Source organism: Panulirus ornatus, chromosome 3 (genome assembly GCF_036320965.1).
Source record: "Panulirus ornatus isolate Po-2019 chromosome 3, ASM3632096v1, whole genome shotgun sequence".
In the NCBI taxonomy this organism is placed as follows: Eukaryota; Metazoa; Arthropoda; class Malacostraca; order Decapoda; family Palinuridae; genus Panulirus; species Panulirus ornatus.
In genome coordinates, this window is record NC_092226.1 from 34,626,514 (window position 1) to 34,654,043 (window position 27,530).

General features: G+C 42.0%; 1 protein-coding gene across 1 annotated transcript in view; it reads left to right on the plus strand.

Annotated features, from left to right (window-relative positions):
* LOC139761995 (uncharacterized) overlaps positions 1-27,530 on the plus strand; it is a 124,342-nt gene that overhangs the window by 42,276 nt on the left and 54,536 nt on the right. The window lies entirely within an intron of this gene.

Consider the following 27,530-nt stretch of genomic DNA (forward strand, 5'->3'; position numbering starts at 1 on the left):
GTCACAATGTCCAGCAGTCTGGTGACTGTGTCGAAAGTGTGTGGGTCTTATAACTTCCCGAGGTTCTACTGCCCTCCAGATCCCTCAGCCCGTGTCATAACACTCGCGTCTTCCCACACCCTTAACTCCTCACTACTCCACCCGGCCCACTACTTACCTCTCACTAGTGCACCATTTTTGGTACAAAATCCCTTCCCTTACATTAGCAAACTGAGCTCGAACACCATTCCGAAATCGCTTTACTCTATTACTGACTTTTTCTAGGTCTATGAATATTGCACAGAGACCCGTTCATTTTCGCAATATTTTCTCGGACATTATTCTCACGGTCAGTGCATGCGTTCAGAAGCCATGGCCAAACAAAAATGCACCTCCTTCATCTGTCACATGACTATTGCAGGCCATTCGTACTTGTTTTATTTGATCGCCGTTTCCTGCGTTAGCGATTTAGCGCCAGGAAGAGACGAAGAAAGGCCGCATTCGCTCACATCCATTCTCCAGCTGACATGTGCAATGTATCGAAGCCACAGCTTCCTCTCCACAACCAGGCCCCACAGACCTCCCATGGTTCATCCAGGCCGCTTCACATGCCCTGGTTTAGTCCACTGGCAGAGCACATCGACCCCTATATACCACTTCGTTCCAATTCACTCTTTGCCATGCAAGCCTTTCACCTTCATGCTTGTTCAGGCCCCGATCGCTCAAAGTCTTTTTAACTCCATCCTTCCACCTCCAAGTTGGCTTACCCCGTCTCCTTGTTCCCTCCACTTATGACATATATATCCTTTTTCTTAACATTCCCTCATTCATTCTTTTAATATAACCAAACCATTTCAACACACCCTCCTCAGCTCTCTCTCATCCACAGCCATTCTATCCACATCTCTATATTACCAATTTATTACTTACTTGATCAAACCATCTCACATTACACATTGTACTCAGACATTTCCTTTCCAACACTTCCATCCTCGTCCGCACATCTTTATATATAGCCCATACCTCGCATCCACATAACATTGTTGGAAGTACCATACCTTTAAACATACTCACTTTTGCTCTCCCAGACAACGTCCTTTCTTTCCACACATTCCTCAATACTCCTAGAACCTTCGCCCCTCACCCACCCTATGACTCACTACCGCTTCCATGATTCCATTCACCCGCAATGTCCACCCCCAGGTATCTAAAACACTTCATTTCCTCCAGGTTTTCTCTAATCAAACTCACGGCGCTATCTAGCATGACCCTCAACCAAATAACCTTGCTTTTATTCACGTTTACTCTCAACCTTCTCCTATCACACACTTCCAAATTCGGTCATCAACGTCTGCAGTTTCCCACTTGAACCTGCCATCAGAGCTGTATCATCAGCAAACAACAGCAGGTTTACTTCCCAAGCCCCCCCCCACATCATCCCCTACAGGCTGCATACTCGCCCCCCTTTTCAAGACTCTCGCATATACCTTCCTCACTATCCCATCCCTAAACAAATCAATCAGCCATGAAGGCATTATACACCCCTGCTGCAGACTAACCTTCACTTGGAACCACTAACCCTCCTCTCTTCCTACTCGTACACATGCCCTACACGTTTGATAAAAACTTATCACTGCTCCTAATAGCTTTCCTCCCACACCATATATCCTTAAGACCTTCCACAAGGTATCTCTATCAACCATACCATACGGCTTTTCTAGATCCACAAATGCCACAAACAAATCCATTTGTTTCTCTGCGTATTTTTCGCACGCATTCCGTAAAACAAACATCTGATCCACACATCCTCTACCACTTCTAAAACCGCACTGCTCCTCCCCAATCTGATGCTCTGTACATGCCTTCACCCTCTCAGTCACTACTCTCCCATTCAAATTACCAGTTACACTCAACACTCTGTAGTTCGGAGACACATTTTCACCCCCCCCCCCCAACTCCCTTGCCTCTGTACAGTGGCATTACACATGCATTTCGTCAATTCCCAGGCACCTCGCAATGATCCATACATACATACATCCAGTGAAAATCCTAACTAACCAATCAACAACACAGCCACCCCCTTTTGTTTAGAAACAACGGAAATACCGTCCATTCCGGCCTCAATGCAACATTTCATCTTACGCAAGGCTTTCACCACCTCTTCTCTCTTCACCGAAACACTCTCCACGATTCTCTCACTTCATAAACCAACCCGACTCTGACGTCTACTTGTGATTGTCCCTCTTTTTAAACCAGTATTCCCAATCATCAGTCCTTTTTCATCTCAACTCCACAAATTGTTCACCATTTCATTCACACTACTGAACATTCCATGCCCCCTAATTATACCCTCACCGGCCACATTCCTCTCCCTTGCAACTCCATCAGCCATCACTAATACACGGTCCATTCATTCCGTCATTACGAATTTCCCCAAAAAAGTGACTTCCCGATCATGACAGCTGAATACCTCTGTGAAATCTGTATCAACTTCCCGATCATGACAGCTGAATACCTCTGTGATATCTGTATCAACTTCTACCATCTTTAGTTCTCTGTCGGGGTACATTCAGCGAATTCCAGTGACTTCGCTCGACATCGTGACTCCCACCTCTCACATCAGACTGCACTGTGTCATTTGTGACTGACCCCACAACCTCCTCCCACACTCATCGCCTCCCGCCGTCATTGGCCGCATTCCTGACGGTGTGGCTCACACACCCAACACCAACGCTCCCAGTAACATCAGAATTAACTAAATTCCAATTATCATTTAATGTAATTCCTTAAGTACTTCCATCCTCTTGCTGGATCTCATTCTAAAAGAGACCCACAGACATGTGTGCCCCCTTTTTTTTTTTAAATGTTTCTACGACTATATATATATCTATGAGACCACAACAGATAACCTCGTCATGGACCATCAGGTCTCCTGCTATCTGTCCTTGCCATATACTCCCATATACCATTACTGTTCTTGGTTCTAAGCTTGTGGGGTGGGCCATATCTATCACCTGGTACTAGGTCAGCACCTGGCACTCGACACCAGTGCCCCTCATCCCACTTGGGAGCCTTATTCTTCATTCTTTTTCATTTCTTTTCGTTACTTTTGACTCCAGATCTGCTCTCTCTCTCTCTCTCTCTCTCTCTCTCTCTCTCTCTCTCTCTCTCTCTCTCTCTCTCTCTCTCTCTCAAAGGTATTCATATATGAATCAAAATCATCCATTCGTTTTTTCTCTTCCACGCGATAGTTATCAATAGATTCTCTTATTAAGAGTCAACTTCTTTCCAATGGTAAGGAGTGAGCTATGCAGAAGCATGAGTAACATCACAGTGATGATGCAGCTCAGAGCGAGGTGCTGCAAGTGGTACACGAGTAAGTAAGGTGAGATAAGAATGGCAGAGTTCCCGTGGCGCTAGTATACGTACAGGTGTAGGCAGCCGACCAGGGAGAGAGCCGTATGGATGCCGGGTCTTGTGGAGCTTCTGTAGAAGAAAGGCGGCATTTTCGTAGTCCTGAGTTAGGGACCAGTTGCCTTTTATGATTTGTGCTACAGGAATTCTGGCTGTAGGTTCGGCAGTTAAGCTGTTTCAGGAGACAGGCGCTAACGATGTCCATTGGGAGTATCGCCTTCGAGGCAGGAGCCAAGGCACTTGGGAGTTGCCACTGACGTAAGCGTGAAGTCACAAAGCCAAGACGTGCTCAGGAGCCAGAGCAATGCGTTCGTTGTCTGAGGGCTAATTGAATGACTGACTGCACTGACACCTAGGCATTTCTGAGGTATGATGAGTCGGTCACAACGGTAACTTTACTGCATGGGCGTGGCCGCCAATACCAATACGGTGGGCTCCTGGAGGGTCATAGGACCTCCTGGAGCGGAGGTCGGTGTCGTCCACCTATTCGGGTTCGTGGCCTGTGACCTAACAGGTCTAATGGCCCACCTGGGCCACATAGGGTCACACGAGGTTACTCTCAGTCATTTGATGGGATATTCTCAGTGGACTAATACCGATGGCGGGAGTGATTTCGCCACATCGTCAGATCGCTCTTCAGTGACATGCAAGACGAGTATAACGTCACTCGAGAATGACGCGCTCCATATCTTTAAAAATCAAGTTAAGCTCTTGAGCCAGACGCTATGAGCCTTGAGTACAACAGTACGACCTGATCATGATGGCGAGACCGTTGAGCCCACCTCTTAAAGGTCGGGTCAGTAAGCACTCCATCATAATCAAGGGTCGTACCGTAATGTTCAAGGGTCGTAACGTCGGGCTCAAGGGTCGTAGCGTCGTTCTCAAGGGTCGTACCGTCATGCTGAAGGATTGTATCGTCATGCTCAAAGGTCGTTGTGTCATGCAGATGGGTCGTATCATGCTCAAGGGTTGAACCTTCATGCTCGAGAGTCGTACGGTTGTGCTCAAGACTCGTTCTGTCATGCCCAAGAGTCGCACCGCCATACTTATCGGTCTTGCTCGAGGTGTGCACCGTCGTGCTCAAGGATCGAACAGTCACGCCCACGGGTAGTCCCGCCATGCTCAGAGGTCGAACCTGTCACACTCACGGGTTGGAACATCATGCCCAAGCAGTTCAGGCAAAGCATGACCCTGAGGTCACCCTGGGCAGAGATCACCCTGGCATCCACGAATGAGTAACCGTGATGATAATGCGACCCACAACAGAGCTGCCTCCGTGCCAAATACGGCTCCCCTCAATACGTTGAAAGATCACGTCTGTTTCCACAGCCAGTTGTGTTACGTGCACTAGTGGATATCCCTAGACTCTACTGTAATCAAATACATAATCATTAGTTTTTTTATGTTGTGGTAAACGAGTTCTCACACCTTCAAACGTATTCATAGCTTCTGAAAAGTTAACAAACATTCTTAGATATAACTGTATGTCTTTCAATGAAATACACCTTGTCTCTAGATCCTTTCTAATCTCCCTGGCCAGTATCTGGTTGTTCTAGTTATATATATATATATATATATATATATATATATATATATATATATATATATATATATATATATATATATATATCCCTGGGGATAGGGGATTAAGAATACTTCCCACGTATTCCCTGCGTGTCGTAGAAGGCGACTAAAAGGGGAGGGAGCGGGGGGCTGGCAATCCTCCCCTCTCGTTTTTTTTTTTTTTTTTTTTTTTAATTTTCCAAAAGAAGGAACAGAGGGGGCCAGGTGAGGATATTCCAAAAAAGGCCCAGTCCTCTGTTCTTAACGCTACCTCGCTAACGCGGGAATGGCGAATAGTTTGAAAAAAAAAAAAGAAAAAAAAAAAAAAAAATATATATATATATATATATATATATATATATATATATATATATATACACATATATATACATATATATATACATATATATATATATATATATATATATATATATATATATATATATATATATATATATACATATATATATATATATATATATATATATATATATATATACATATATATATATATATATATATATATATATTTATATATATATATATATATATATATATATATATATGTGTGTGTATGGGGGTGGGTTGGGCCATTTCTTTCGTCTGTTTCCTTGCGCTACCTCGCAAACGCGGGAGACAGCGACAAAAAAAAAAAAGAAAAAAAATACTTACATATATATATATATATATATGGTAAAGTGTGTGAAAGAAGAAAGTTAAGAGTAAATGTGAATAAGAGCAAGGTTATTAGGTACAGTAGGGTTGAGGGTCAAGTCAATTGGGAGGTGAGTTTGAATGGAGAAAAACTGGAGGAAGTGAAGTGCTTTAGATATCTGGGAGTGGATCTGGCAGCGGATGGAACCATGGAAGCGGAAGTGGATCATAGGGTAGGGGAGGGGGCGAAAATTCTGGGAGCCTTGAAGAATGTGTGGAAGTCGAGAACATTATCTCGGAAAGCAAAAATGGGTATGTTTGAAGGAAAAGTGGTTCCAACAATGTTGTATGGTTGCGAGGCGTGGGCTATGGATAGAGTTGTGCGCAGGAGGATGGATGTGCTGGAAATGAGATGTTTGAGGACAATGTGTGGTGTGAGGTGGTTTGATCGAGTAAGTAACGTAAGGGTAAGAGAGATGTGTGGAAATAAAAAGAGCGTGGTTGAGAGAGCAGAAGAGGGTGTTTTGAAATGGTTCGGGCACATGGAGAGAATGAGTGAGGAAAGATTGACCAAGAGGATATATGTGTCGGAGGTGGAGGGAACGAGGAGAAGAGGGAGACCAAATTGGAGGTGGAAAGATGGAGTGAAAAAGATTTTGTGTGATCGGGGCCTGAACATGCAGGAGGGTGAAAGGCGGGCAAGGAATAGAGTGAATTGGAGCGATGTGGTATACCGGGGTTGACGTGCTGTCAGTGGATTGAATCAACGCATGTGAAGCGTCTGGGGTAAACCATGGAAAGCTGTGTAGGTATGTATATTTGCGTGTGTGGACGTATGTATATACATGTGTATGGGGGTGGGTTGGGCCATTTCTTTCGTCTGTTTCCTTGCGCTACCTCGCAAACGCGGGAGACAGCGACAAAGCAAAAAAAGAAAAAAAAAAAAAAAATATATATATATATATATATATATATATATATATATATATATATATATATATATATATATATATATTTTCGTTCTTTTTTTTGTCGCTGTCTCCCGCGTTTGCTAGGTAGCGCAAGGAAACAGACGAAAGAAATGGCCCAACCCACCCCCATACACATGTATATACATACACGTCCACACACGCAAATATACATACCTATACATCTCAATGTACACATATATATACACACACAGGCATATACATATATACACATGTACATAATTCATACTGTCTGCCTTTTTTTATTCCCATCGCTACCTCGCCACACATGGAATAACATCCCCCTCCCCCCTCATGTGTGCGAGGTAGCGCTAGGAAAAGACAACAAAGGCCCCATTCGTTCACACTCGGTCTCTAGCTGTCATGAAATAATGCCCGAAACCACAGCTCCCTTTCCACATCCAGGTCCCACACAACTTTCCATGGTTTACCCCAGACGCTTCACATGCCCTGATTCAATCCATTGACAGCACGTCGACCCCAGTATACCACATCGATCCAATTCACTCTTTTCCTTGCCCGCCTTTCACCCTCCTGCATGTTCAGGCCCCGATCACTCAAAATCTTTTTCACTCCATCTTTCCACCTCCAATTTGGTCTCCCACTTCTCCTCGTTCCCTTCACCTCCGACACATATATCCTCTTGGTCAATCTTTCCTCACTCATTCTCTCCATGTGACCGAACCATTTCAAAACACCCTCTTCTGCTCTCTCAACCACGCTCTTTTTATTTCCACACATCTCTCTTACCCTTGCATTACTTACTCGATCAAACCACCTCACACCACATATTGTCCTCAAACATCTCATTTCCAGCACATCCATCCTCCTGCTCACAACTCTATCCATAGCCCACGCCTCGCAACCATACAACATTGTTGGAACCACTATTCCTTCAAACATGCCCATTTTTGGGCATGTATATATATATATATATATATATATATATATATATATATATATATATATATATATATATATATATATATATATATATTTGCTTTCCATCTCTATCACTTTGAAAAAAAAAATGCTCCCTTTGTTCACATTTCAATGAAAGAATAGGCTTCAATGTCTAAGCTACATTCTTTTCCAATTTCACTATTTTCTTGTCAGAGCCCCATGTATGAAAACTATCACTCCAGTAACACAGCTATAAACATTTACTTCCCCTTTAAAAAAGTTCTGGGGAAGTCTGTCTCGATACACTGCGGGTCACTCTACCACCTGGTTGTGTGTAAGTACTTGGCCCTCCATTTGTGCCAGCTGCTGCTCAACAGGATCCAAACCTTCCACATCATTGCCCCTCCACCATTTGAAGGGTCTGCTCTGATCCATTGTCTGCGGTCTGGAGGATAGCTTGGCCTGATGATAATGCCTGCTGCAATTCCTCCAGTGTTGTAGGAGCTACATCTTGCTGCTGCTGATGCTGCTGCTGACCTGCACCTACACTACCCTCTGAATGATGCTGTAACTGTTGTTACAGTGAATGTTGGGGTGAAGAGGGTGGTGAGAGTGAGTGAGCTTGGGAAGGAGACTTGTGTGAGGAAGTACCAGGAGAGTCTGAGTACAGAATGGAAAAAGGTGAGAACAATGGAAGTAAGGGGAGTGGGGGAGGAATGGGATGTATTTAGGGAATCAGTGATGGAGTGCGCAAAAGATGCTTGTGGCATGAGAAGCGTGGGAGGTGGGTTGATTAGAAAGGGTAGTGAGTGGTGGGATGAAGAAGTAAGATTATTAGTGAAAGAGAAGAGAGAGGCATTTGAACGATTTTTGCAGGGAAAAAATGCAATTTAGTGGGAGATGTATAAAAGAAAGAGACAGGAGGTCAAGAGAAAGGTGCAAGAGGTGAAAAAGAGGGCAAATGAGAGTTGGGATGAGAGAGTATCATTAAATTTTAGGGAGAATAAAAAGATGTTCTGGAAGGAGGTAAATAAAGTGCGTAAGACAAGGGAGCAAATGGGAACTTCAGTGAAGGGCGCTAATGGGGAGGTGATAACAAGTAGTGGTGATGTGAGAAGGAGATGGAGTGAGTATTTTGAAGGTTTGTTGAATGTGTTTGATGATAGAGTGGCAGATATAGGGTGTTTTGGTCGAGGTGGTGTGCAAAGTGAGAGGGTTAGGGAAAATGATTTGGTAAACAGAGAAGAGGTAGTAAAAGCTTTGCGGAAGATGAAAGCCGGCAACGCAGCAGGTTTGGATGGTATTGCAGTGGAATCTATTAAAAAAGGGGGTGACTGTATTGTGGACTGGTTGGTAAGGTTATTTAATGTATGTATGACTCATGGTGAGGTGCCTGAGGATTGGAGGAACGCGTGCATAGTGCCATTGTACAAAGGCAAAGAGTGAGTGCTCAAATTAAAGAGGTATAAGTTTGTTGAGTATTCCTGGTAAATTATATGGGAGGGTATTGATTGAGAGAGTGAAGGCATGTACAGAGCATCAGATTGGGGAAGAGTAGTGTGGTTTCAGAAATGGTAGAGGATGTGTGGATCAGGTGTTTGCTTTGAAGAATGTATGTGAGAAATACTTAGAAAAGCAAATGGATTTGAATGTAGCATTTATGGATCTGGAGAAGGCATATGATAGAGTTGATAGAGATGCTCTGTGGAAGGTATTAAGAATATATGGTGTGGGAGGCAAGTTGTTAGAAGCAGTGAAAAGTTTTTATCGAGGATGTAAGGCATGTGTACGTGTAGGAAGAGAGGAAAGTGATTGGTTCTCAGTGAATGTAGGTTTGCGGCAGGGGTGTGTGATGTCTCCATGGTTGTTTAATTTGTTTATGGATGGGGTTGTTAGGGAGGTGAATGCAAGAGTTTTGGAAAGAGGGGCAAGTATGAAGTCTGTTGTGGATGAGAGAGCTTGGGAAGTGAGTCAGTTGTTGTTCGCTGATGATACAGCGCTGGTGGCTGATTCATGTAAGAAACTGAAGAAGCTGGTGACTGAGTTTGGTAAAGCGTGTGAAAGAAGAAAGTTAAGAGTAAATGTGAATAAGAGCAAGGTTATTAGGTACAGTAGGGTTGAGGGTCAAGTCAATTGGGAGGTAAGTTTGAATGGAGAAAAACTGGAGGAAGTAAAGTGTTTTAGATATCTGGGAGTGGATCTGGCAGCGGATGGAACCATGGAAGCGGAAGTGAATCATAGGGTGGGGGAGGGGGCGAAAATCCTGGGAGCCTTGAAGAATGTGTGGAAGTCAAGAACATTATTTCAGAAAGCAAAAATGGCTATGTTTGAAGGAATAGTGGTTCCAACAATGTTGTATGGTTGCGAGACGTGGGCTATGGATAGAGTTGTGCGCAGGAGGGTGAATGTGCTGGAAATGAGATGTTTGAGGACAATGTGTGGTGTGAGGTGGTTTGATCGAGTAAGTAATGTAAGGGTAAGAGAGATGTGTGGAAATAAAAAGAGCGTGGTTGAGAGAGCAGAAGAGGGTGTTTTGAAATGGTTTGGGCACATGGAGAGAATGAGTGAGGAAAGATTGACCAAGAGGATATAAGTGTCGGAGGTGGAGGGAACGAGGAGAAGTGGGAGACCAAATTGGAGGTGGAAAGCTGGAGTGAAAAAGATTTGAGTGATCGGGGCCTGAACATGCAGGAGGGTGAAAGGAGGGCAAGGAATAGAGTGAATTGGATCGATGTGGTATACCGGGGTTGACGTGCTGTCAGTGGATTGAATCAGGGCATGTGAAGCGTCTGGGGTAAACCATGGAAAGTTGTGTGGGGCCTGGATGTGGAAAGGGAGCTGTGGTTTCGGGCATTATTGCATGACAGCTAGAGACTGAGTGTGAACGAATGGGGCCTTTGTTGTCTTTTCCTAGCGCTACCTCGCACACATGAGGGGGGAGGGGGATGGTATTCCATGTGTGGCGAGGTGGCGATGGGAATGAATAAGGGCAGACAGTGTAAATTGTGTGCATGGGTATATAAGTATGTGTCTGTGTGTTTATATATATATGTGTACATTGAGATGTACAGGTATGTATATTTGCGTGCGTGGACGTGTATGTATATCCATGTGTATGGGGGTGGGTTGGGCCATTTCTTTCTTCTGTTTCCTTGCGCTACCTCGCAAACGCGGGAGACAGCGACAAAGCAAAATAAATAAATAAATACATATTTATATATATATATATATATATATATATAGATAGATAGATAGATAGATAGATAGATAGATAGATAGATAGATAGATAGATAGATATATATATATATATATATATATATATATATATATAGAGAGAGAGAGAGAGAGAGAGAGAGAGAGAGAGAGAGAGAGAGAGAGAAGCAGGTGATAGAAGTTTCGGAGATGTACATGGGAACGACAGAAAACAGGTCTGATGGTTCCTTACGAAATAATCTGTTGTAGTGACCTGAAAGTTGTGGTAGGAGCAGTATCGCAAAGCAAAAGGCAGAGGAGCTTATGGGTTTAATGTATAAAGATGAGGGGTGGACAAAATTAGGATACATTATATGAGCACATCTTATCTTCGCCGTGTTTTCAACAGACGCTCACGTAGCTCCTTCAAACGGAAGCCTGTATCAGTGACAGAGTAAAGAGAGGGTCTACAGACCATATCGAAAGATTTACAGGCAACAAATGTGGCTGATTCACTATAGTTGTTCATTAAAATGTGGGTATCATTATTTGAAATATACGTATTTTCAGTAGTTGAATATTCTATGGTTATACGAACAATTCTATGGCTGCTAGACGGTATGGGATCAGGATGGAGGGGCATGGGGATGTGATCCCCCACCATCTGCCCTACACCTCCCTGCTATCTCCGGCCGATCCTGACGTGAGGGTAATATCATTGTTGTTCATCTTCTAACTCCAGGGTGGGAAAACCGTCGAACACCTGCTGGCTCTACGGTGAAACTCTTAGGAAATGTCTTAAGGTCAAGTGATCTGACTTAGGGAGCGTCCTACTTTAACGTCTTTTTTTCTTTCTCTTTTTTCGTCGTTACAGTCGTTTGTCGCCTGATTCTTACAAACGTATAAACATGACATTTGTTTTTCTTGGAGGGAGGGAAGAGCAGGGATTCTAGAAACAAAGGCATGTCGTTGTGGGAGGAGGTCTGTAAATGGATTACCTTTAACACAGGTGATTGTCTTAACACGCAGGATGTGGAAAGTCACAGCAGCGATACTGCATCGTGCGCCAGGCAGCTCTGTCGCCCACACAACACAGGGTTTGACCTGTGGGACAGACGTTGATGCAACAGGGTCATAAATGTTAGTCCACAGATGCCCTGCAGTAAGTCCTCTACACCAGTCCTGCATGTCAAGTTATGACAGCACGAAACACGCCATCGTTGCCAATGTCGAAACAGCGAACTATTCTTTACCGTACTGGCTTCACGTTATTAAGGCTACCCTGTTATACAACTGAACACCCGAAAAAAAAAAATCATCCCATCTTATTTCTTGAGCAACTTTGGACACTGTGCGACATTACCATGTTTTTTTCTCGCGAGGAAGCAAGTTAGAAAGCCTCCGTCTCACCTCAACGGTTTATCAGACAGCTCAGAGTTGATAGCGGACGAATGGGTTTCATTCAACACTGGGCCCATTGCCTGTGGTACGAGATTCTTTAAGACTGAGTGAGTGATATCCTGGCATGGTTTGGGGTGAAGATCACCGCTAAGGATGCAGTGATCTTTTCTAATAGACATAATCCAATCTCTTCCACCAGTAGTTTCATTCAGTATCTAACTACATACTTCTAAGCCACTGGTGATACGTTTTAACAAATGGAAAAGCCAAATACTGGAGCGTGTCTCACCTTCGTACTCTTTCTGAACTTACTGCGGTAATGTTCATAACTAAGATGATACTCTTAAGACATGGATAATTCTCAGCTTCAGGAGAGGGAATCGGTAAACTGACTGAGCACACTGGACCTGTCGAAACCGTTTGAATTACTGTGACTCAAGGCTCATCTGGTGATTTATACGTCATATTGCAGGTAAAATTCTTCTGGGTCGTCATTAACAAACCTTGGTAGTAAACAGGTGCATTTGTCATCAAAAAGATCGTGATTATTACATGATGTGTTGCTGGAGCAACACTTCTCGTTCCTGCCTCTCATTTTACAGCTTCATTTATTCCTTGAGGCGAAGTTTACCGCACGTTCTTCAGCTCTATTCTTTATCTCGGGCATGTCTTTCAGCTTATTCCTTCCTCCTGGCTTTCTCAGACTCATGTTCTGTAGTTTCGAGCTTTATTTCTTTTTTTTTTTTTTTACTTTTATATCGTAGCATATGGGGACTTTGTATAGTGGGTTAAGGCATCCTGAAGAGGAGTGCCTCTAACTATACAGTATGATCGACTACAACACTCGTAAAGTCTCGATTCTTTTTACCCTCAGCACACTGGAGTCTGCAGTAACTGGCTACTTTCATGAAAAGCCACAAACTGATCAACGCTGAAGGAAGCCATGGATAACGATCACACGTAAAACGTGGCGCGGGATCGAAATGGGATAATGTCTCAAAGTATTTCGATACTTAGGAGATCTGAACCGATCGAATGACTGAAATCTCCACAATAAGAGAAGCAAGTACTTTAACTTGAGATCACAGCGTAGGGTAAATACGTACTTTACACCGGGCTCTTACGTAATCATACGACTTTAATCACTAAAAACAGAATAAATTTTGCTTTCTGTTTTATCAAGGAAGTCAGCATCCAGGTCGGGCCCCCAACCGCTCTAACCGCCCGTTCGTGGGAGTCATTAACAGGAACACATCTCTGGCAGAGTCACGTGACTACACTGGGTACAACATGGAACTCAGTTACAAGTTTTAGATACAATCACAGCACTTACATATTATATGGCCAGGTATACATACAAGGAGGATAACATACACTACAAGTAACCTACGTCATTAGCTAACCACACGACCTGCCAGAGGGGTGATATGCAGCACTAAGTGAACCTACGTCAACCGAATCCGGCCCTCCATGGGCGGGAACTTCTGCTAAAGTGAATCTTCAAGTCAATGTCTTGGACTTACACGGGTACAGGACAGCAGAAGCGACACGTCCACTTCCTCGTGACACACAGTGTGCCAGTTCTTCGTCATTCCAGCAACTAAACTAGCGAAGGCGTTTTGCCGCGCGACGGGTTCGAACGCTGGGAAACGTTAATGGGGTTTTCAATGTATCCAGATGGTAAATGCAGTTTTGATGGCATTTTACACTGAGGGAACACTAACCTCTTTTGAAAAATAATAAAAAAAAAAAGGGAGGGGAGGATTTCCAGCTCCCCGCTCCCTCCCCTTTTAGTCCCCTTCTACGACACGTAGAGAATATGTGTGAAGTATTCTTTCTCCCCTATCCCCAGGGACACCAAACAATATATATATATATATATATATATATATATATATATATATATATATATATATATATATATATATATATTATCCCTGGGGATAGGGGAGAAAGAATACTTCCCACGTATTCCCTGCGTGTCGTAGAAGGCGACTAAAAGGGGAGGGAGCGGGTGGCTGGAAATCCTCCCCTCTCGTTTTTTTTTTTTTTTTTTTTCCAAAAGAAGGAACAGAGAAGGGGGCCAGGTGAGGATATTCCCTCTAAGGCCCAGTCCTCTGTTCTTAACGCTACCTCGCTAATGCGGGAAAAGGCGAATAGTATGAAAGAAAAAGAATATATATATATATATATATATATATATATATATATATATTCCTATGAGTCCATAGGGAAAATGAATCACGATAAGTTCATTTTCCCCCGTGGACTCATAGGAATATACTTAATCACGCGCAAAAAAAGAGTGATCCTTCCCAATATATATATATATATATATATATATATATATATATATATATATATATATATATATATATATATATATTAAATAAATAAATGAATAAATATAGGTCTGTCATTGTTTGTGTCTCGGAAGTCTACTTTGGATTCTTTTAAAGAAATTCTCTCTCTCTCTCTCTCTCTCTCTCTCTCTCTCTCTCTCTCTCTCTCTCTCTCTCTCTCTCTCTGGCGACGGGAATGGATGAAGGCAGCAAGTATGAATATGTACATGTGTATTCATGAATATAGAATATGTCTGTGTATGTATATGTATGTATACGGTGAAATGTATATGTATGTATATGTACATGTATGAGCATATATATATATATATATATATATATATATATATATATATATATATATATATATATATATATATATATATTAATTTCTCTTTCAAACTATTCGCCATTTCCCGCATTAGCAAGGTAGCGTTAAGAACAGAGGACTGGGCCTCTGACGGAATATCTATATATATTATATATATATATATATATATATATATATATATATATATATATATATATATATATATATATATATATATATATATATATATATACGCTCATACATGCACATATACATACATATACATTTTACCGTATACATACATATACATAGACATATTCCATATTCATAAATACACATGTACATATTCATACTTGCTGCCTTCATCCATCCCGTCGCCAGAGAGAGAGAGAGAGAGAGAGAGAGAGAGAGAGAGAGAGAGAGAGAGAGAGAGAGAGAGAGAGAATTTCTTTAAAAGAATCCAAAGTAGGCTTCCGAGACACAAACAATGACAGACCTATAACACATACAATAAGATTACACGGGAGGCAGTCTATAACCTAATACAGTAACGGCTGGTGAGGGAGTATTGGGTACGCAGCCCACACACGGGCAGTCATGTCGGCGAGAAAATGTGACAGGGTTACCATCCATGCAGCTTCATTTTCAGGTTTCAAGCGGCAAAAATGGTTGATGTTTGTTGATATACTCTCATCTCCACTCATTATTATCATTATTATTATTATTATTATTATTATTACTATTATCATCATTATTTACTATAATTATTATGAAACAAACTCCCGATTCAACACGCCTCCAGCAAGTACCCGTTTAGCCTAGCCAATTCCTTACGTCATTCAAACACTAAGAATCTGTACTTCTTAACACCTCGTTCACTGGATAGCTTTGCAAGGCCTCCCAGTATATGTAATCCCTATAAGCCGTCGTGCTCACCACTGCTTCTCACTTTAAAGCTGGTGGAATCACGTAAAAATGTAGGCAATAATCTATTTATAAAGTATGGCAATTTTAGTTGCCCTATTGTATCTACTTTCCCGATAATCAAAGAGTTATTTGCAAAAGTACAAGCTTTTCTAGGTTCCTTAAATGATCTGAGTGAAAAGTAGTTGTAAACCATTAATGCATCGAATGGGCTCTCGATGTGATGTATTATAATGCCGCCAGATTTAGTAGTACTACCATCGAACCATGGGAAGGAAATTTCCATGAGTAGAACGGAGGAATTCGTAACATCATTCCCATGCCTGTTTGCCATTTCCCGCCTCTGCGGGGTAGCGTCAGAAATAGACTGATTCTTAGAGGAAAAGACCTCTTTTCGCTCCCTCTTTTGTTCTTTCGGAAAGTTTTTAAATGCAAGACGGATGCATTTCCAGCCTCCTTCGGCTCCCTCCCCTCTTAGTCGCCTCATATAAGTAGCAGGAGATCCGTGGGTTGTATTCTTTCTCCCCTACCTCCAAGGATTACTCTAAAAATAGATAACAATAAACTGACGAACGTGATTTTCATTGTACAAACCGACAAGAACGACTAAATCGTTGAATTACACGAAATAAAGGTTGATTTTCCAATAAATGACAGACTGAAATTCAAAATAATTGACGGTAAGACGACTTGAAAACCTAAGTATAATCAGTCACTGTATAATACCTTCTACTACGAAGACGAATAACATTGAATTCTATAAAAATAGGTCATCTAACACCAGTTGCAACTACAGAACTTAGAAAAGAGCCAACAATCAAAGCGGAGTGGAGGTGGAGAGTAACGGCGGAGTTGTAGCGTGAACTTTTGACTGCGCGCATGTAGGCGTAGCGGGGGTGTGGCTGGGGGCGTTGGCGTGGGTGGCTGTGAGGGCGAGACCGTTGAAACATTCGTGGACAGCTGGAGGAGGGAGATCATAAAACAAGTGATGGCTCTCGGGACGGCTATACAGGCGACTGGGGACGATGTTTTTGCCTCCCACTCCCTCACCAACGGTAGTAGCGCTCGAAACATCCAGCCAGTGATTTTGTCAAAGTTATCAGCTTCAAAAGTGCTTTTCATAAAACTGCTTGATATATATATATATATATATATATATATATATATATATATATATATATATATATATATATATATATATATAATGATAATAACGCTCTTAAAAAGGGATATGTGCCCCCAAGTAAACATAGTATCCAAATGCCAGAGGTTCGAATCCTCGTTGTTGGAGGGCATTATGTTCTATGAAACCGAGCGCTCCCTGCACTATATATATATATATATATATATATATATATATATATATATATATATATATATATATATATATATATATATATGTGTGTGTGTGTGTGTGTGTGTGTGTGTGTGTGAAATAATAATTTCGATAAATTTTCTTACTTAGGCAAACATATACCTATTATATCATATACACCTATTCTCGCAATTCCAAACTTTCCAAACAGCCTTCTATCTTTTAGGTTAGATATAGGGAACGAAGTATGCAAGATTTATTCTCTTTCAGCCGAGGCAGAGGAGATAGTACTGGTTTCCAGGCTTATGTGACAAAGGTATAGGAATGGGTTGCCTAAAACGCGTTGAACCTCTAGTAAAAGTACAGGAATCCCTCACCCTCAACTTCTGTAGTTATACAGAGCAGATCAGATTTCTTCAGTTGTGGCAGGGAAATATGGCACGATCTCCTGTTTAATGTTACAGGCAATCTCGGTTCCAAGTTACAATTCGGAATGCATCGCTAGGTTGTGGTAAGGCAGGGAGAACACGCTAACTAGACTGGACCGCTGGTTAAATATAACTTTGCCGTAGAGTCGAGGGTAGTGGTGTAGCATATCTATTTTTAGTTATATTTCTCCTACACTAAGGGTTGGCGTCAACTTTACTCAGGATTTGGTTACAGGTCGTGTCTGACAGCAGTACTTTGAACATGAGGTATACTGGACGCATGTGCAGGATGGTATAAGTTGGGTGTATCCACAGCTTAATATTTCATTGGAGTGTTCATCCACAAAACTATGGACAAGGGTTCAGCCTGGAGGTTGAGGAGGTTTCCATGTGCTAAATTTGAGGATGTACTAGTCATGAAAGTTTGGGTGAAGCTAATGATATCTGTAGAAATGGAATCTGCATTCGTTGTGTCGTTGCAACAATGTCAGAGTTGAAGAATATCAAGTAACAGAAAAAGTATGCTGACACCAACTTTCATCTCTAAGCAAAGACTGGTTCGCTGTGGGGCATGTCATCAAAAACTCAGTAAGCAGTGTGGTTTTTAAAACGATCAGAAGATAGTTCAGTGACAGGTTTAACAGGAATTTATGTACTGCCATTATGACACTCGTGGAGAAATTAAGGTAGCCACCAAGGAGACGAGTCGTTGATTTACTCAATGGACAGCTCTGCACCCCTGACACTGATGTTAGCGCTATTAAATGAATAAGGCGTGCTTTACAGTCACGTACGCAAAGTGACCATTACTTTTTTGGAGGGGGAGGTGGTTTATAAATGTTTGGGCTTGAAACGACCTGGGTCGAATATACATAATACATGTAGAGGGAGCCATCATTGATCAGTATTTGGAGCTACTACAGAATAGAGTCAGTGTCAATGGGTGTTTGGGAAAGTGTATGTGGCATGTTTCTGTAAACGTACGTGACTAAAGCATTGCTCGTGGTGTTGTGGTGGTGAGCTGTGGTATGGGAAGGAGTTGCAAGACCGTGTTGTCAACCCAATCTCATGCCGGCCGAGTAAGCGTTACTAAGGCGAGCACTGGAATCAGGCACACCAGGGACACTACCACTCTCCTTGTTTACAGCAAACTTTACCACTTTTTATTACCCTTGGCTAAAAGATCTGCAACGTGAAACTAGTCTGACTGCTTTTCAAGTATCCCGAAGAAAGTGATCATTTCAATAATCCTGAGGCAGAATATAATTGTTCAACTGCAAGTATTCCGGAAAAAGTTATTTCAATAATCCTGGGGGAGAATACAAATGTTCAACCGCGTGTTGACACCTGAAGTCCGACATTTTTGAAAATATGAATCGACATCTTTCCTTCATTAAACATTTTCCCCTTCATACAGTAATCAAGCTGAATAACGCATCATAGTTATATTCTGGTCCGCTATATAAACAGTCACATTTTAGTTAACTAGACAGAAGTATCTTGCTTCTTAGGTCGCCTCCACTAGGCTTTAACCTGCTTACGTTCACTGTTCCTGGTATTGGTCGGTGTCGGAGCTTTTTTTTCTTAAACACCAAGAAAAGTGTCTCAGTTTAATCAAAGGCTACGTATGAGGGATAAGCGAAGGCAAGCTCAGGACGTGTGATCACAGTAACAAAGGAAACTAACTGGTAGGCTAGAGGGTGACAGTGAGGCCCCATGGGGTGCCACTGCGGACCAGAACCCCGTCGAAATAAAAAGGGGGAAGGAGTGACAGTAATGATGATGATGATACTAAAACAGAAGACGGTCTTGGTTCATTCCAACACAACAAACCGCGGTATCAGGTTCCTGGGCAAGACGTCCAAACACACCCCAGTCCATACCCACGCTCGCTCCTATGCACGCTCGCTCCTATGGTATCACGTACCCCTACCCATCCTCAGGGTGGTGGCGCACAGGGTAGAGAATGCACAAAAGGACCAAGGAACTGCCTCGATGGTTGAGTTACATCACAGGTTACATAGTAAATGTTTCAAAGTAATGATTACCACTCAATGAATTAGTAAACAAAACCCACAGTACGTAAATCGTGTAGAAAGCCTGAACAAAAAGGGGTGAATTTTATAACAAGGCATATGATGAATGAATTTTTACATAAAGCACAATTAAGATACTTTTCAAGAACTTGCGATAGAACATCGCTGTACACGAAATGCTTCATCAAATTTAGTAATGCACTGTAGGAATTACCTCCGAATTCACTAATTCTACAATAATCAAGTACCGTAATCAAGAGCGTGTGTAATTTTTCCGGCAAAGTTTACATTTGGTCTTCATTATCAACAAGAGGAACAAAGCTTTTGCGAATTCATCGGCCTTATCATACACATGAGGGAATCCAGAGAAACTGAAGCCTAACTCCACATGGTAATTTTGTCGAACCTGTGACGTGTTGGATTTGTATGTAGCATTAATGGATGTGGAAAAGGCACATGATAGATTGATAGAGATGCTCTGTGGAAGGTATTAAGAGTATACGGTGTGGGAGGTAAGTTGCAAGAAGCAGTGAAAAGTTCTTATCGAGGATGTAAGGCATGTGTACGATTAGGAAGAGAGGAATGTGATTGGTTCCCAGTGAATGTCGGTTTGCGGCAGGGGTAAGTGATGTCTCCATGGTTGTTTAATTTGTTTATGGAAGGGGTTGTTAGGAGGTAAATGCAAGAGTTTTGAAAGAGGGGCAAGTATGCAGTCTACTGTGGATGAGAGGGTTTGAGAAGTGAGTTAGTTGTTGTTCGCTGATCATACAGCGCTGGTGGCCGATTCGGGTAAGAAACTGCAAAAGTTGGTGACCGACTTTGGTAAAGTGTATGAAAGAAGAAAGCTGAGAGTAAATGTGGATATGAGCAAGGTTATTAGGTTCAGTAGGATTGAGGGAGAAGTCAATTGGGAGGTAAGTTTGAATGGAGAAAAACTGAAGGAAAAGAAGTGTTTCAGATATCTGGGAGTGGATTTAGCAGCGGATGGAACCATGGAAACGAAGTGAGTCACAGGGTAGGGGAGGTGGCGAAGGTTCTAGGAGCATTGATGAATGTGTGGAAGGCGAGAACGTTATCTCGGAGAGCAAAAATGGGTAAGTTGTATGGTTATATGGTTGCAAGGCGTGGGCTATAGATTGGGTTGTGCGGAGGAGGGTGGATGTGTTGGAAATGAAATGTTTGAGGACAATATGTGGTGTGAGGTGGCTTGTCGAGTAAGTAATGATAGGGAAGAGAGATGTGTGATAATAAAAAGTGTGGTTGAGAGAGCAGAAGAGGGTTTATTGATATTGTTTGGTCACATGCAAAGAATGAGTAAAGAAAGATTGACAGAGAGGATATACATGTCAGAGGTGGAGGGAACGAGAAGTGGGAGACCAAATTGGAGGTGGAAGAATTGAGTGAAAAAGATTCTGAGTGATCGGGGCCTGAACATACAGGAGGGTGAAAGGCGTGCAAGGAATAGAGAGAATTGGAATGAGGTGGCATACAGGGATCGACGTGCTGTCAATGGATTGAACCAGGGCATGTGAAGCGTCTGGGGTAAACCATGGAAAGTTTTGTGGGGCCTGGATGTGGAAAGGGACCTGTGGTTTCGGTGCATTACACAGGACAGCTAGAGACTGAGTGTGAACGAATGTGGCGTTTGTTGTCTTTTCCTAGCGCTACCTCGCGCGTGCACGGGGTGAGGGAGTGCCATTTCATGTGTGGCGAGGTGGCGACGAGAATGGATGAAAGCAGCAAGTATGAATATGTGCATGTGTACATATATGTATATATCTGTGTATGTATATACATGTATAAGTTGAAATGTATAGGTATGTATATGTGTGTGTGTGTTGGGGCGTTTATGTATATACATGTGTATGCGGGTGGGTTGGGCCATTCTTTCGTCTGTTTCCCTGTGCTACCTCGCTGACGCTACAGACAGCCACTAGGTATATTAAAATAAATTAATATGTATGTATATATATATATATATATATATATATATATATATATATATATATATATATATATATATATATATGCAACAATCATAACTGGAAAGAGAAAATAAAAACGGTGAGTGGTTAGGCTAACTAAGCGAGTTGGACAGGTGGGAGGAAGTGATAGTATGAGGTCGCAATTTATGAATACTACAGGTATATAAGGACTCTTTCTGATGAATGACTCTTATTCGCAAAGAACTGCAGGCTAAAATTATCGTAACTTACCGTGCTTACTAGAAAATATTTTTTTAACTAATCATATGTATATAACATACCCTCGATCATGTTGTCGGTTAAGCAGAGTTAAACTGGCGCGAAAGTAAGCGTCCCACCAACAGATGCGAGAATTACTGCAAGTGACAGCACGCTTGGGCTGTAACATGTACAGCGATAAGCAGGTACGGGTTGGCTTCAACGACGATATAGTTATGGCCTAATTTTAGCATATCTTAAAAAAAAAAAAAAAGGTAAACTTCACCGAGTGCTGAAAAGATGTTAATACATCCTGGATTTGCATGTCCCTAACGGATCGATGATGCACATAAATCAGCGTAATGCGTAAACCTGACCCTAATTCGAATGGCAGGATTTCCACCTTCTTAAAATTTAAATTCAAGACGACTCTTTCCCTCTTTGTTTCCATTAGTACTACTACTATTATTATTATCATTATCATTACTATTAATATCATCATCATTATCATTCAAGGCCTGGCCTGCCCAAAGACTTCTTTACATATGATGAACTTTTGTCGTAAAACAAAACTGTTAGAAGAAAATCTATATACAAACAGCAAAAAGTACGAAACTTCTCCCAGGTTGCTCAATTATAGCATGAATCCATCCTCCCCTAACCAGTTGTTCCAATGTTTTCGTTGGGATCTGGAAAACTTGCGAATCTTTATCACCATGACTTACGTCACAGTTCCTAGTTCTCAAAGTATTAACATTGTCCATCTCTTTACTCTCCCACTTCCTCGCGTTGTTCTGGCCTCTTTCACTCTCACAGAGAACCTCGAAAGGATCCATTGGTCTGTTGCTCTTTGAATGTCTTCTTAAGGTCTTCTGAGAGTCTACTTGAGTTGTGTAGTGAGTGAGTAGTGAGCATCAGGCACATACATGAGGCCCTATTAACCTACTTACATTAAATGACCAACTGTTTTCACCACGCACGCCAGCTTCCGGAGCCTAGCTCCATCCTCACCACCATCTGCCTACACACACACAAACACACACACTCACACACACACACACACACATTGTGGTGTCCTGGTGGTGATACTGTGGTAGTCACCGTGATGATAATGGTGGTTGGTGTGGTGGCAGTGACAATGGTATGACAGTCATGATGATTGTGGTGTCTTTGATGGTGGTGTTGCAATGTTGACTCATGATGGATGATGATGATGATGATGACGACAACGATGGTAATGATAGTAATGATAATTATATCAGTGATTACATTAATGATACTGATGATGATGATATGATGGAAACACTATGATATGAACGACTGATAATGATAATGACACTGATGAAAACTATGGTGATTATCATAATGACACTGGTGATGACAACGATGGTTAATGGTGGTAACATCTATAAACAATGGACCCAGATAACAAAGCCAGCAATGGACCCAGATAACAATGCACACGGAAAAGATAACGGCCAGGAAGCACGTCATTCGAAAAGCAATAAAAAGAACACGATATGCGAGACTCTATAATCACTAGAATGAAAAAAAAAAAGTGTAAATAATACAGTTACTTAATACATGTATGTTGTATTTCAAAACAGTTTTCCGAAAACAATGAAAATAACTTGTGAGCGTATCCTTCTGTTGCTTGAACGAAGCAGTGTACACCACTTTCATGTTTCCTGCTATTTGTTGACAATGATTTGAATACTACTGGAAACATGTATCACCACTCGGGTGCTGTACCCACATGTATTCTCCAAGAGTTCTTCCAGGAATTCTGACAGAGCGCATTTATCAACCAAAAAGGAAACGCGGAAATTGACCAGATGAAAATATCAATTATCGTTAATAAGTAAAATGAACTCACAAGAACAGGTGGGTAGATTCCATTCAAAGTTCACAGGATGAATATTTTAATCGAATAAAACAACGGATTAACCAGACTGCGTAGAAAATGTAACGTTGTTTTCCAACTCACACGCGAAACGTCAGTGATGCATATTACATATTCGTCCCAAGTCCACTTCTAAAGCATATGATGATGGAACAAAGGCTTAAATCATCTACAGCTAAGAACAGTCTCTATTGTTTCCTTTCAACCAGGTTAGATCTAGTGGCTATATCAATGCTTTTCACAAGGGCAGGTTCTGCTGTGGGTCTCACGTTGCTGACGCTGATGACAGAAAGCGCGTAAAAAAAAAATTATGAAATATAACTCTGGTGTCCTTTACTCAGCTCTCTCTCTCTCTCTCTCTCTCTCTCTCTCTCTCTCTCTCTCTCTCTCTCTCTCTCTCATAAATGCTCGTTCTTTTCGAAACTCGTATTCATTCTTTCACCAAGAGTTATTTCCAGTTTTGGGGGATACGAGTCCGACTTCATCTAATTCCATCAGTACAAGATCCTTTCACGAGGCAAAGGCTTTTAGCAACGACCCGACCGTTACCTCTAGCTTCCCACCGCATCCTCTCTCTCTCTCTCTCTCTCTCTCTCTCTCTCTCTCTCTCTCTCTCTCTCTCTCTCTCTCTCCATTACTCTTCCAATCACTATTCTGGATCCAGTCCATGATCCAAGCCCTGTATAAAACTGTATGCTTTAATTTGCCGTTCCAGATCCCGTCACCAGAACCATAGTAAACCTCCACAGTTACACCAATCATCCTCCCCTCATGGGAGCTTTGCACCCAGCATACATTTCAGTCTACCTCCTACAAAAGCGAAAAAATAAAGTCAGTATTCTGAGGGACTGACGAATGTGTCGGAAGATAATCATGGTAGCGGATGTGATGTGTACAGGAAAAGGTGACACGCAGAGAATAGTCCTGATGAATGTTGTGGTGAGAAGAGAGGAGGTTGTGAAAGCTACGCTGAAGATAAAGTGTGGCGAAGCAACAGGAATGAACGGAATTGCAAGTAAATTTCTCAAAAAAAGAGGTTAAAAGTACTGTTGAGTAGTTAGTCAGGTAGTTCACTGTTTGTATGGCTCATGCTGAGGTGCTTGAGGACTGGCAGAATGCATGCGTGGTGCTATCACACGAAGGCAAGGGGAACAAAGGTGAATGTACGAGGTATGACTCAATTTAAGAGAGCACCTGGCATGCATGGGAGGACCAACGTGACTTCTGGAGAGGCAAATGGCGTATGAACCAGGCGTCTGAAGAATTTTCTTAGAAATACTAGGGGCAAGGGAACGAATTGTATGTGGCATTCATGGATCTGGAGGAAGCTTATGACAGGGGTGACAGAGAGGTCCTATGGAAGATGCCACGAATATTTGGTGTAAAAGGAAAGTCAGGATGTTGACATCAGCCCAGGCGTGGCAGGCAAACTGAGCGCGCTTCCGCCCTCATATCTGGGCTCTCGGGATATTTACTTTGAAATTACAGTCAACAAAATTACGATACTCATAAATTCTGTATGTATATATATATATATATATATATATATATATATATATATATATATATATATATTTATTTGTTTATTTTGCTTTGTCGCTGTCTCCCGCCTTAGCGAGGTAGCGCAAGGAAACAGACGAAAGAATGGCCCCACCCACCCACATACACATGTATATACATACACGTCCACACACGCAAATATACATACCTATACATCTCAATGTATACATATATATACACACAGACATACATATATACGCATGTACATAATTCATAAAGTCTGCCTTTATTCATTCCCATCGCCACCTCGCTACACATAGAATAACAACCCCCTCCCCCCCTCATGTGTGCGAGGTAGCGCTAGGAAAAGACAACAAAGACCCCATTCGTTCACACTCAGCCTCTAGCTGTCATGTATTAAATAATGCACCGAAACCACAGCTCCCTTTCCACATCCAGGCTCCACAGAACTTTCCATATATATATATATATATATATATATATATATATATATATATATATATGCAAGGAAATGGTGCAAATGACTGGGAAATATATAAAAGAAAGAGGCAAGAGGTCAAGAGAAAAGTACAAGAGGTGAAAAAGAGGGCAAATGTGGGTTGTGGTGAAATAGTTTTTCATTATATTTTAGGGAGAATAGAAAGATGTTATGGAAGGAGGTTAATAAAGTGCGTAAGACAACAAATGGGAAGATCGGTGAAGGGGGCAAATGGGAGGTAATAACAAGCAGTGAAGTGAGAGGGAGAGGGAATGATCATTTTGAAGGTTTGTTGAATGTGTTTGATAATAGAGTGGCGGACATACGGTGTCTTGGTCGAGGTGGTGTGCGAAGTGAGAGGGTCAGAGAGAATGATTTGGCAAAGAGAGAAGATCTAGCGAGAGCTTTGCGGAAATGAAAGCCGGCAAGGCGGCGGGTTTGGATGATATTGCTGTGAAATTTATGAAAAAAAGGGGGTGACTATGTTGTTGAGTGGTTGGTGAGGATATTCAATGTATGTATGGTTCACGGTGAAGTGCCTGAGGATTGGCAGAATGCAGGCATAGTGCCATTGTACAAAGGCAAAGGGATAAAGGCGAGTGTTCAAATTACAGAGGTATAAGTTTGTTGAGTATTCCTGGGAAATTATATGGGAGGGTATTGGTTGATAGGGTGAAGGCATGTACAGAGCATCAGATTGGGGAAGAACAGTGTGGTTTCAGAAGTGGAGAGGATGTGTGGATCAGGTGTTTGCTTTGAAGAATGTATGTGAGAAATACTTAGAAAAACAGATGGATGCGTATGAGCATTTATGGATCAACTCTATAGAGTTGATAGAGATGCTTTGTGAAAGGTATTAAGAGTAAATGGTGTGGGAGGTAAGTTGCTAGAAGCAGTGAAAAGTTTTTATCGAGGATGTAAGGCATATGTACCAGTTGGAAGAGAGGAAAGTGATGGGTTCCCAGTGAATGCCGGTTTCCGGCTGGGGTGCGTGATGTCTCCATGGTTCTTTAATTTGCTTATGGATGGGGTTGTTAGGGAGGTGAATGCAAGAGTTTTGGAGAGAGGGGCAAGTATGCAATCTGTTGTGGATGAGTGGGCTTGGGAAGTGAGTCAGTTGTTGTTCGTTGATGATTCGGGTGAGAAACTGCAGAAGTTGGTGACTGACTTTGGTGAAGTGTGTGAAAGAAGAATGCTCAGTAAATGTGAATAAGAGCAAGGTTATTTGGTACAGTAGGGTTGAGGGACAAGTCAGTTGGGAGGTAAGTTTGAATGGAGAAAAACTGGAGGAAGTGAAGTGTTTTAGATATCTGGGAGTGGATCTGGCAGCGGATGGAACCATGGAAGCGGAATTGAGTCACAGGGTGAGGGAGGGGGCAAAGGTTCTGGAAGCGTTGAAGAATGTGTGGAAGGCCAGAACGTTATCTTAGAAAGCAAAAATGGGTACGTTTGAAGGAATAGTGGTTCCAACATTGTTATATGGTTGTGAGGCATGAGCTATAGATAGAGTTGTGCGGAGGAGGGTGGATGTGCTGGAAATGAGATGTTTGAGGACAATATGTGGTGTGAGGTGGTTTGATAGAGTAAGTAATGAAAGGTTGACAGAGATGAGTGGTAATAAAAAGAGTGTGGTTGAGAGGGCAGAAGAGGGTATTGAAATGGTTTAATCACATGGAGAGAATGAGTGAGGAAAGATTGACACAAAGGATATATGTGTGTCAGAGGCGGAGGGAACGAGAAGTGGGAGACCAAATTGGAGGTGGAAGGATGGAGTGAAAAAGATTTTGGGCGGTCGGGGCCTGAACATACAGGAGGGTGAAAGGCGTGCAAGGAATAGAGAGAATTGGATAGATGTGGTATACCGGGGTCGACGTGCTATCAATGGATTGAACCAGGGCATGTGAAGCCTCTGGGGTAAACCATGAAAAGTTTTGTGGGATCTGGATGTGGAAAGGGAGCTGTGGTTTCGATGCATTACACATGACAGCTAGAGA